This window comes from Sus scrofa, chromosome 16 (genome assembly GCF_000003025.6).
Source record: "Sus scrofa isolate TJ Tabasco breed Duroc chromosome 16, Sscrofa11.1, whole genome shotgun sequence".
Classification (NCBI taxonomy): Eukaryota; Metazoa; Chordata; class Mammalia; order Artiodactyla; family Suidae; genus Sus; species Sus scrofa.
This window is the reverse complement of record NC_010458.4, coordinates 43,262,526-43,273,587: the sequence shown is the minus strand read 5'-3', so window position 1 is coordinate 43,273,587 and position 11,062 is coordinate 43,262,526. Positions and strand designations below refer to the sequence as shown.

The 11,062-nt window shown below is 39.7% G+C and overlaps 1 protein-coding gene across 1 annotated transcript in view; it reads left to right on the top strand.

The window, feature by feature from the left end:
- The window catches only part of SREK1IP1 (SREK1 interacting protein 1), a 232,387-nt gene that overhangs the window by 72,665 nt on the left and 148,660 nt on the right, over positions 1 to 11,062 (top strand). The window lies entirely within an intron of this gene.

The window sequence follows — 11,062 nt, the reverse complement described above, 5'->3', positions numbered from 1 at the left end:
AGGCGCTCAGCCTTCGCGCGCCTCTCCTGCCCACTTCCCTCCCCCTGTCCACATGGTGTCTAGTCGCTTTCCTCGCGCTTCTCCCTCCCGCTACTGAGTGGTCCTTTTTTTCTGCCGATCTTTGGCCCTGTACCTCTCTCGCTTTCCCTCCATCTGCTTCTCCACGTCTTCTTGACTCCCCTCCACTTTTTCTCAATTCATGGAGCTGTTGCCACTCCATGCCAGAAAGAGATTCCACCTGAAGGAAAACTGGAGGTGTAGGACATGTTTGCCATGTGGACAGATACAGCCAAAGTTGTAATTGTTCTCCTGGGGACAGGACAGGTGGGTTTCAGGTAAATAGAGCATATCTTGGGGGGATGGTGGGTACAGTTAGGGGGATGGTGGGTACAGTTAGGGGGTTTACCCACAAAGAGCCATCTACCCAGAGAGCAGAGTCAGGGCAGAACAAAAGGCGCTGTACTACCAGCGTTGAGAACTACCCCCAAAGATAAAAACAAACATTTCTCCAAAAACTAGGCATGCATTCTGTACTCAGTGAAACAGCCTAAAAAAGGAAGGAAAGGCATGAGATTCAGGTAAAGAAACAGAGCACTTTCTGCAGAGGCAGGCAGAAATAGGAGTAGGTGAAGGAAGTAGGGAGAGAACTTCATCCTTTTTAAAGTACTGCAGAAATTTCTCTTATTCCTTTTATGTTCGGTATTCTCATTTTAGAAATTCATTTACTCACCAAGTTTTATTTTTTTTTCAAAAATAACAATAGTAATGGATGTTTATTGTAATAAGTCAAACATTACTTTGGTGTGTAAAGAAGAAAGTATTAATAGCCTTAAGATGAGAGAGGAGGCAACTATAACATACACAGAATTTCGGATATAAAGCATTGTTCCTTCCTCTTCATTTTCTGCTTATTTTCCTCTGCTGAGTGTTGATTGAATGCCAAAATCATGACTTTTACCCTGTTGGGTGCTGGTTATTTTTCTATTCCTATAAATATTCTTGAGCTTTGTTCTGGGATGAGCTTAGGTTACTTGGAAACAAGTTGGATTCTTTCAGCTTTAATTTTAAGCTTTGTTAGGCAGGGTCAGAGCAGACTGAATGACTAAATTGATGATTTTTTTTTTCTCAATGCTCTACTGGCTACTTTGTGAATTACAAGGCTTATTACACTGACTGGTGGAAACAAATGCTTCCCAGGCCTTGTGAAGGCCCCAAGAAATATTCCCTCTAATCTTTTTACATGGCTCTTTTTCTGGCTTCCAGTAGCTTCCTTCCAGGCATCTACTGATCAGTACTTGGCTAAAGGCTAAGGAGATCCTCCCGTACTCCAGATCTTGAGCTAAATCCTGCCACCTCCAACACCTCTCCAGTTCTATTTTCTCTAGTACTCTGTCCTGCTACCTCCCTGGACTTCCAGCTCTGTCTTCTCAACTCAGGAAGCACACTGATCTCTACCTAGGTTCCCCCACCCCCTGCTGCAGCCTAGAAACTCTCTCCAGGTAGCAAGCTGGAGGAGGCATAAGGCTCACCTCATCTGTTTCCCCTCTCTCAAAGATCACTGTCCTGCACTACCTGATATTCATGTTCAGAAACCATTGCTTCTATATTTTGTGTGTTGAATCTTTTTCAGGCAGGAGGGTAAATCTAGTCCCTCTTAAGCCATTTTAGCTGGACTTGGCCAGGGGATTAGACCTGATCCAAGCCAGCCAGTTGGGTTCTCACTCTTGGAACTGGGATTCTGCTATGTGGACAGGAAACCACAAGAAGGTAGTGTATAGGAAAGAGGAAAATGAAGCAAAGAGGAGCAGAGAAGGGTGGAAAGAGTTTTATCAGAGAGTAGGTTCTTGTCTCATTGCAGAAAGAATTCAGAGATGAGACATGGAGGTCAAGCAGGCAAAGTGGGAATTTTTCGAGCAATAGTATGTGCTCAAGGGAAGAGTAGGCAGACTCAGGGTAGTAGCTGCCCTGAGCTTCTTGGCAAGCTGGCTATATGGGGTGTGGAAATGAATGTGCAGAATATTCATTGAGGTGGGAGGCATTTTGGGTCTTTTTCCCTGGTTTTCATCCCAGTTCCATCTGCCCAGGGAGAGGAGGGATTCTTGTCCTTATTTAGTCTTGATCAGAAATGTCATGACGTTGGTGCCTGATGGGTACTTCTTATCTGCAAGACTAATTTATTATAATGATAGCATAATAAGCAAAAGGTTACATTCAGGTGCTGGAAATTCTCACGTTTTCCCACCTTTCTTTGTCTGCCTTTGAGATCCTTGTCACCCCCAAATGTGTGGCTTCCTGTCAGTCTGGAGGTGCCTGCTTTTCTTTGCCCAAGGACCCCCCACTGTTCACAGATGCATGGCTTCCTGCCACATGGCCTGTGGCCCCTTTGCTCATATCTAGCTACCTGCCTGCTCTAACAACAGTGCTGATGGCTTCGTAATTCTTGTTCAAGTCCTTTCCTGAGACCATGGCATTCATGCCATTGGGTTTGTAGATTCCCTAGTGTAAAATCCCATTTTCTTGCTAAAGTGCACTTAAGTTGGAATCTACTACCTGCATCCAAAAAGTTCTAACTCAAACAGCACATCTGCAGGCAAAGGTGAGGAGGAGGGCAGTTGAAAGGGAGAAACTGAAGCACTTTAACCCATGCAACAAGTTCCCTTGGAAAGTGGAGCAAAAGGCAGCACAAGTGGATTTTTCTTCTTGTGCCAGAGAAAAAGACATTTTGAGATGATGAACAGCAGAGGATTTCTGGACAGTGATGTTGTTTCAATAAAACATGCAAAAGTCTTGGAGCATGACTTTTGGCGACAACAAAGTGGAATTTGTGTGCTTGAAGAGAAGGGAAAAAATTGCCAGTAAACACAGGGAAATATCCTGGGTAACAGTGGAACAAAGGTTTGGGTACATCATTGAGAGCCCAGTTAATGGTTAGAAATCATAGCTTGCTGGTGGAGCCAACTTGTTGGTTCATGTAATTTTCTTTTTTTTCATTTATTTTTTTATATAGATTTTATGTTTTCCATTATAGTTGACTTACTCCATTATAGTTGCATTATAGTTCCATTATAGTTGACTTAGTGCTCTGTCAAATTCTACTGTACAGCAAAGTGACCCAGTTTTATACATATAAATATTCTTTTTCTCATATTATTCTCCATCATGTTCCAAGACAAGTAACTAGATGGAACTAGAGTTCCCGGTGCTATATAGCAGGATCTCATTGTTTATCCACTGCAAAGGCAATAGTTTGCATCTATTCACCCGAGCTCCCAGTACATCCCACTCCCTCCCCCTCCCCCTCCCCCTTGGCAACCACAAGTCTGTACTCCAAATCCATGATTTTCTTTTCTGTGGAAAGTTTCATTTGTGCCATATATTAGATTCCAGATACAAGTGATACCATGGTATTTGTCTTTCTTTTTCTGACTTACTTCACTTAGTATGAGTCTCCAGTTCCATCCATGGAGCCACAAATGGCATTATTTTGTTCCTTTTAGTGGCTGAGTAGTATTCCATTGCGTATATATACCACATTGTCTTTTTTTTTTTTTTTTTTTTTTGTCTTTCTACGGTCGCACCTGTGGCATATGGAGTTTCCCAGGTTAGGGGTCTAATCGGAGCTATAGCTGCTGGACTATGCTGCAGCCACAGCAGTGCAGGATCCAAGCCACGTCTGTGACCTACACCACAGCTCACAGCAATGCTGGATCCTTAAACCGCTGAGCAAAGTCAGGGATCGAACCGGAAACCTCATGGTTCCTAGTCAGATTCATTAACCACTGAGCCACAGGGGGAACTCCTATACCAAGTCTTCTTAATCCATTCATCTGTCCGTAGACATTTACATTGTTTCCATGTCTTGGCTACTCTGAATAGTGCTGCAATGAACATATGGGTACATGTATCTTTTTCAATGAAAGTTTTATCTGGATATATGTCCAAGAGTGGAATTTCTGGGTCATATGGTAGCTCTATATTTAGTTTTCTGAGATAATTTCATACTGTTTTTCATAATGCTTGTTCCAATTTACATTCCTGCCAACAGTATAGGAGGGTACCCTTTTCTCCACACCATCTCCAGCATTTGTTATTTGTGGACTTATTAACAATGGTCATTCTGACTGGTGTGAGGTGGACCTCATTGCAGTTTTGATTTGCATTTCTCTAACAATTAGTAGTGTTGGGCATTTTCTTATGTGCTTGTTGGCCATCTGTATGTCTTCTTTGAAGAAATGTCTATTTGTGTCTTTTGCCCATTTTTCCATTGGGTTGTTGGCTTTTTTGCTGCTGAGTTGTATAAGTTGTTTGTATATTTTAGAGATTAAACCCTTGTCAGTTGCATTGTTTGAAACTATTTTCTGCCATTCCGTAGGTTGTCCTTTTTTTTTTTTTTTTTTTTATGGTTTCTTTTGCTGTGCAAAAGCTTGTCAGGTGATTATGTCCCATTGGTTTATTTTTGCTTTTATTTCTGTTGTTTTGGGAGACTGACCTAGAAAACATTTGTACAGTTGATATCAGAGAATGTTTTACCTATGTTCTCTTCTAGGAGTTTGATGGTGTCTTGTCTCACATTTAAGTCTTTAAGCCATTTTGAGTTTCTTTTTGTGCATGGTATGAGGGTGTGTTCCAGTTTCATTGATTTACATGCATCTGTCCAGTTTTCCCAGCACCACTTGACGAAAAGACTTTCTTTTTCTCATTTTACATTCTTGTCTCCTTTGTCAAAGATTAATTGACCAACCATAGGTGTCTGGGTTTATTTCTGGGTTCTCTCTTCTGTTCCATTGGTCTGTATGTCAGTATTTGTACCAGAACCACACTGTCTTGATTATTTCAGCTTTGTAATATTGCCTGAAGTCTAGGAGAGTGATGCCTCCTGCTTGGTTTTTGTTCCTCAGGATTGCTTTGGCAATTCTGGATCTTTTGTGGCTCCATATAAATTTTTGGATTGTTTGTTCTAGTTTTGTGAAAAATGTCCTGGGTAATTTGATAGGGATTGCATTGAATCTGTAGACTGCTTTGGGTAGTATGACCATTTTTACAATATTAATTCTTCCACCTCAGGAGCATGGAATATATTTCTGTTTCTTTGAATCCTCTTTAATTTCCTTAATTAATGTTTTATAGTTCTCGGCATGTAAGTCTTCCACCTCCTTGGTCAGGTTTATTCCTAGGCATTTAATATTTAGGTTGTGATTTTAAAAGGTATTGTATTTTTGTATTCCTTTTCTAATATTTCATTGTTAGTATATAGAAATGTGACTGATTTCTGTTTCCTGTTGCTGTCTTTTCTTTTCTGCCTAGGGAAGCTCCTTTATTATTTGTTGTAAGGCTGGTTTAGTGTTGCTGAATTCTCTCAGCTTTTGCTTATCTGTGAAGGTTTTGATTTCTCCTTCAAATCGGAATGAGAGCCTTGCTGGGTAAAGTAATCTTGGTTGGAGGTTTTTTCCTTTCATCACTTTAAGTATATCATGCCACTCCCTTCTGGCCTGCAGAGTTTCTGCTGAAAAATCTGCTGATGACCTTATTGGGGTTCCCTTGTATGTTACTTGTTTTTTTTCCCTAGCTGCTTTCAAGATTTTCTCTTTGTCTTTAATTTTGGTCAGCTTGATTAATATGTATCTCTGTGTATTCCTCCTTGGGTTTATTTTATATGGTACTCGTTGTGCTTCCTGGATTTGAGTGAGTGGTTCCTTTCCCATGTTAGGGAAGTTTTTGGCTATTATTTCTTAGAATGTTTTTTCTGTCCCCTTCTCTCTATCTTCTCCTGACACCCCTATAGTACGGATGCTGGTGCATTTAACATTGTCCCAGAGTTCTCTGAGACTCTCTTCATTTGTTTTCAATCTTTTTTTCTCTTTACTCTTCTGCATCCGTAATTTCTACTAATACATCCTCCACCTCACTTATTCATTCTTCTGCCTCCTGTATTCTGCTGTTAGCTGCTTCTGGTTAATTTTTTGTTATTGTATTCTGCATCTCTTCTTGTTTAAGTTTTATATCTTGTATGTCTTTGCTCCTTGTTTCCTGTAAGTTATCCATTTTTGCCTCCAGTTTATGTCCAATGTCTTGCATCATCTTCAGCATCAAAAATCTAAAGTCTTTTTTCCTGGAGGCTGAGAATCTCCTCATTGCTTAGCTGATATTCTGGGGCTTTTCCTTTCTCCTTCATCTGAGTTATAGTTCTCTGTCTTTTCCGTTTTATAGGTTTTTGGTGTGGTGACCTTTTTTACAGACAATAGAGTTGTAGCCTCTTCTTACTTCTGGTGGCTGCTCCCCTTGTGGCTGAAGTTGGTATGGGGGCTTGCTGTAGGCTTCCTGATTGGAAGGGCTGATGTCTGCCCACTGGTAGGTGGAACTGATTCTAATCCCTCATGTGGGTGGGGCTTAGTCTCTGGATGGAATTAGCAGCGGCTCTGTGCCTGAGGGGTCGTTGGGCAGCCTGTTTACTGAGGGGCAGAGCTGTGATTCCACCTGGATTATAGTTTGCCCTGGGGCTTCTCAGCAGCTGACTGATGGGTGGGGCCACATCTTCCCAAAATGGCCACCTCCAGAGAAAGGCACACTGCTGAATATTCCCAAGAGCTTTGCTTCCAATGTCCTTCCCTCAAGACAAGCCATATTCACTCCTGTTTTCCCAGGAGGTCCTCAAAAAATGCAGTCAGGTTTGACCCAGATTCCTATGGAGACTTTGCTTTGCCCTGGGACCCAGTGCATGTGAAAGTCTGTGTGTACCTTTTAAGAATGGGGTCTCTGTTTCCCCTAGTCCTGTGAAGTTCCTGTGCACAAGCCCCACTGGCCTTCAATGCCAGATGCTCCAGGGGTTCTTTCTCCCAGTGCCAGATCCCCACACATGAGATTTTGATGTGGAGCTCAGAACTCTCATTTCTGTAGGTGAGTCTCTGTGAACCAATTAGTTTCCAATCTGTGGGGCTTCCCACCTGGGAGGTATTTGGTTGTTTATATCATGTAATCGCCACTCCCACCTCTTGATGTGGCCTCCTCTTTGTCTTCTAGAGTAGGATATCTTTTTGAAGGTTTCTGGTCCATTTGGTTGAAGATTGCTCAGGCTTTAGTTATGAATTTTGTTCATTTTAGGAGAGAAGTTGAGCTCCAGTCCTTCTATTCTGCCATCTTAATCCCATCCGTAATGTGACTGGTTTCTGAATGTTATTCTTATATCCCGCTACTTTGCTGAATTTGTTGATCAGTTCAAGTAGATTTTGGGTTGAGTCCTTAGGGTTTTCTATGTATAATATCATGTCATCTGCACACAATGATAATTTTATGTCTCCTCTTCCAATCTGGATAACTTTTATTTCTTTTATTTGTCTGATTGCTGTGGCTAGGACTTCCAATACTATAATGAATAAAAATGGTGAGAGTGGGCATCCTTGTCTTGCTCCAGATTTTAGTGGAAAGGCTTTCAGCTTTTCTCCATTGAGTATTATATTTTCTGTGGGATTGTCATAAATGGCTTTGATTATGTTTAAGGAGTGTTCCTTCTGTACCCACTTTGGTAAGAGTTTTTATCACCAATGTATGTTGGACTTTGGCAACTGCTTTTTATGCATCTATTGAGATGATCCTGTGGTTGTTGACTTTTCTTTTGTTAATACTGTATACGACATTGATTGATTTGCTTATGTTGCTTCTGAAGCTGGGATGAATCCCACCTGGTCGTGGTGTATGATCTTTTTGATATGTTGTTGGATTTGGTTGGCTAAAATTTTGTTGCAAATTTTTGCGTCTAAATTCATCAAAGATATTGGTCGACAGTTTTCTTTTTTGGTGGTATCTTTGTCTGGTTTTAGAATTACGGTGATGGTGGCATCATAGAATGGCTTTGGGAGTGTCCCTTCTTCTTCAACCTTTTGGGAAAGTTTAAGAAGGATGGGTGTAATTTCTTCTTTGTATTTTTGGTAGACTTCACCTGAGAAGCCATCTGGTCCTGGACTTTTATTTGTAGGGAGTGTTTTATTATATATTCAATTTCATTTCTAGTGATCAGTCTGTTCAGTTGATCTATTTCTCTTTGATTTAGTTTTGGCTGGCTGTATGTGTCTAGAAAGTCGTCCATTTCTTCTAGATTTTCAAATTTGTTGGCATATAGTTGTTCACAGTATTCTCTCTTTTTTTTATTTTGGGAGTATTTTTTGAGATTTCTCCTTTTTCTTCTTTTATTTTGTTTATTTGGGTCCTTTCTCTACTCTTCTTGATGAGTTTGGCCAGAGGTTTGTCAATTTTGTTTACCTTTTCAAAGAACCAGCTCTTGGTTTTATTGAGTTTTTTCTATTGTTTTTTTGAATTTCTATTTTATTGATTTCTTCTTTGATCTCCTTCCTTCTGCTGACTTGAGGTTTTCTGTTGTTGTTCTTCTTCTTTTTCTAGTTAATTTAGGTGCTGGGCTAGGTTGTCGATATGATATTTTTCTTCTTTTTTGAGGAAGGCCTGTTTTGCTCTGAACTTTCCTCTAAGCACTGCTTTTTCAGTATCCCATAAATTTAGAATGGTTTTGTTTTCATTATCATTTGTCTTGAGGTGTTTTTTAATTTCCTTTTTATTTCTTCATTGACTCATTGTTTTTTTAGTAGTATGTTGTTTAGTCTCCATGTAGTCAGTTTTTTCTCATTTCTTTTCCTGTGGTTGATTTCTAGTTTCATGCCATTGTGGTCAGAGAATATACTTGAAATAATTTCTATACTCTTAATTTTTTTGAGGTTAGCTTTGTGTCGCAGTATATGGTCAGCCCTTGAGATCGTTTTGTGTGCACTTGAAAATAATGTAAATTCTGATTTTTTAGGATGTAATGTCCTGAAAATATCAAGTAAGTCTAATTTTTCTATTGTGTTATTTAGGATCTCTTTTGCCTTACTGATTTTCTCTCTAGAGGATTTGTCCATTTATGTGAGTGGGGTGTTAAAGTCTCCTAGTATTGTTGTATTCCCATGAATTTCTCTCTCTCTCTCTCTCTTTTTTTTTTTTTTTGGTCTTTTTTTATCTTTTTATGGCTGCACCCATGGCACATGGAGGTTCCCAGGCTAGGGGTCAAATTAGAGCAGTAGCTGCTGGTCTACACTACAGCTACAGCCACTGCAGTGCAGGATCTGAGCCATGTCTTTGATCCACACCACAACCCATGGCAACACTGGATCCTTAACCCACTAAGCGAGGCCAGGGATTGAACCCACAACCTCATGGTTCCTAGTTGGACCTGTTTCTGCTGCACAATGGGAACTCCTGAATTTCTCCTTTTAAGTCTCTTAGTATTTGTTGTATGTATCTGGGTGCTCCTATATAAGGGGCATATATATTGACAATTGTAATATCCTTGATTGATCCTTTTATCGTTATATAGTGTCCTTCTTTGTCTTTCTTTATGGGCTTCATTTTAAAGTCTATTTTGTCTGATATGAGTATTGAAACTCTTGCTTTCCTCTCTTGTCCATTGGCACAAAATATCTTTTCCCATCCCCTCACTTTCAATTTATATGTGCCCTTTTCCCTAAGGTGAGTCTCTTGTAGATAGCAATTGAAGGTTTTTGTTTTTTTATCCAATCTGCCACTCTATGACTTTTGATTAGAGGATTCAGTCCATTAACATTTAAGGTAATTATTGATAAATATGTATTTATTTCCATTTTAAACCTTGCTTTCCAGTTGATTCTATGCTTCTCATTTGTTCCTTTCTTTTTTTGGTTGGGTGATTCCTTTTATTTTATGCTTGTGTCCTTTTCTTTTTAGTTTTTGTGAATGTATTGTTTGGTTTTGATTTGTGGTTACCCTGTTTTTCAAGTATGGTAACCCCTTCCAGTATCTGTTCACTTTAGCCTGACAGTCATATAGGCTCAAACACATTAAAAAAAAAAAGAGTCTAGATTTTCTTACTTTACTTCCCCACATTTTATGATTTTGAAGTCCTTTCTTGACGTCTTCATGTTTGTCCTTTTGTTGTTCCTTGTGTTTATTGTCACTTTTACAATTTTTTTTTTCTTTTTAAATATGTATACTGCAACTTTTTCCCTTTTAGAACTTCAGATATATCTTGCCACTCTCTCTGGCCTGTAGTGTGTCTGTAGAGAAATCAACTGATAGCCTTATGGGGTTTCCCTTATAATTAATGTTTTGTGTTTCTCTTGCTGCCTTTAGAATCCTCTTTATCTTTAACTTTTGCTATTTTTATTATAATATACCTTGGTGTGGGCCTGTTAGGGTTCAACTTGTTTGGGGCCGTCTCTGCTTCCTGTATGTTTATATCTGTTTCCTTTAGATTTGGAAAGTTTTCAGCCATAATTTATTCAAATATATTTTCAATCCCCTTTTCTTTTTCTTCTCCTTCTGTAATGTCTAATATGTGTAGATTGGCCCACTGTAAATTATCCCATAGATCTCTTATATTGCTTTCATGTTTTTTCATTTGCTTTTCTGTCTGTTGTCCTTAGTGGGTGATTTCCATTATTCTATCTTCCATATCACTAATTCGTTCCTCTGCATTATTCATTCTGCTCTTTAGTGCCTTTAGCTCAGTTTGTATCTCTGCAAATGAATTTTCTATTTTTTCTTGGCTCCTCCTTATATTTTCTATTTCCTAAGGTTCTGCATTACTGTTCATATCTGTTCTTAATTCCATCATATTCACCCTTAATTCCTCCAGTATTTTCACTGTCTCCTTTTTGAACTCAGTGTCTATTAGATTGCACAGGTCTGTTTCATTTTTTGCTGCTTCAGGTGAATTCTCCTGTTCTTTCAAGTGGGAATGGTTCCCGAGCTTCTTCATTTCACTTGTATTTTGTGGGAAGTTACTGTTTATTTTTGGTTTGGAAGTTTGGATATTTGCTGTCTCTTTCTTCAGTGTTTGCTGGCTCTTGTCCCCTTGATAGAGTGCTGCATGTGTTTCTGGGAAGAAGGAGCAGTGGGTAGTGCTAGTAGTCAATGCGTGGTTGCTGGGCTCTTGACAGTAGCAAGGACCTGCAGGAAGGTGGGGCAGTCAGCTCATTGTTGCAGGGCCCTGGGAAGTGGTAATGGGCCTCAGACAGATTAAGTGGTGCTGGAGCATTTGGCA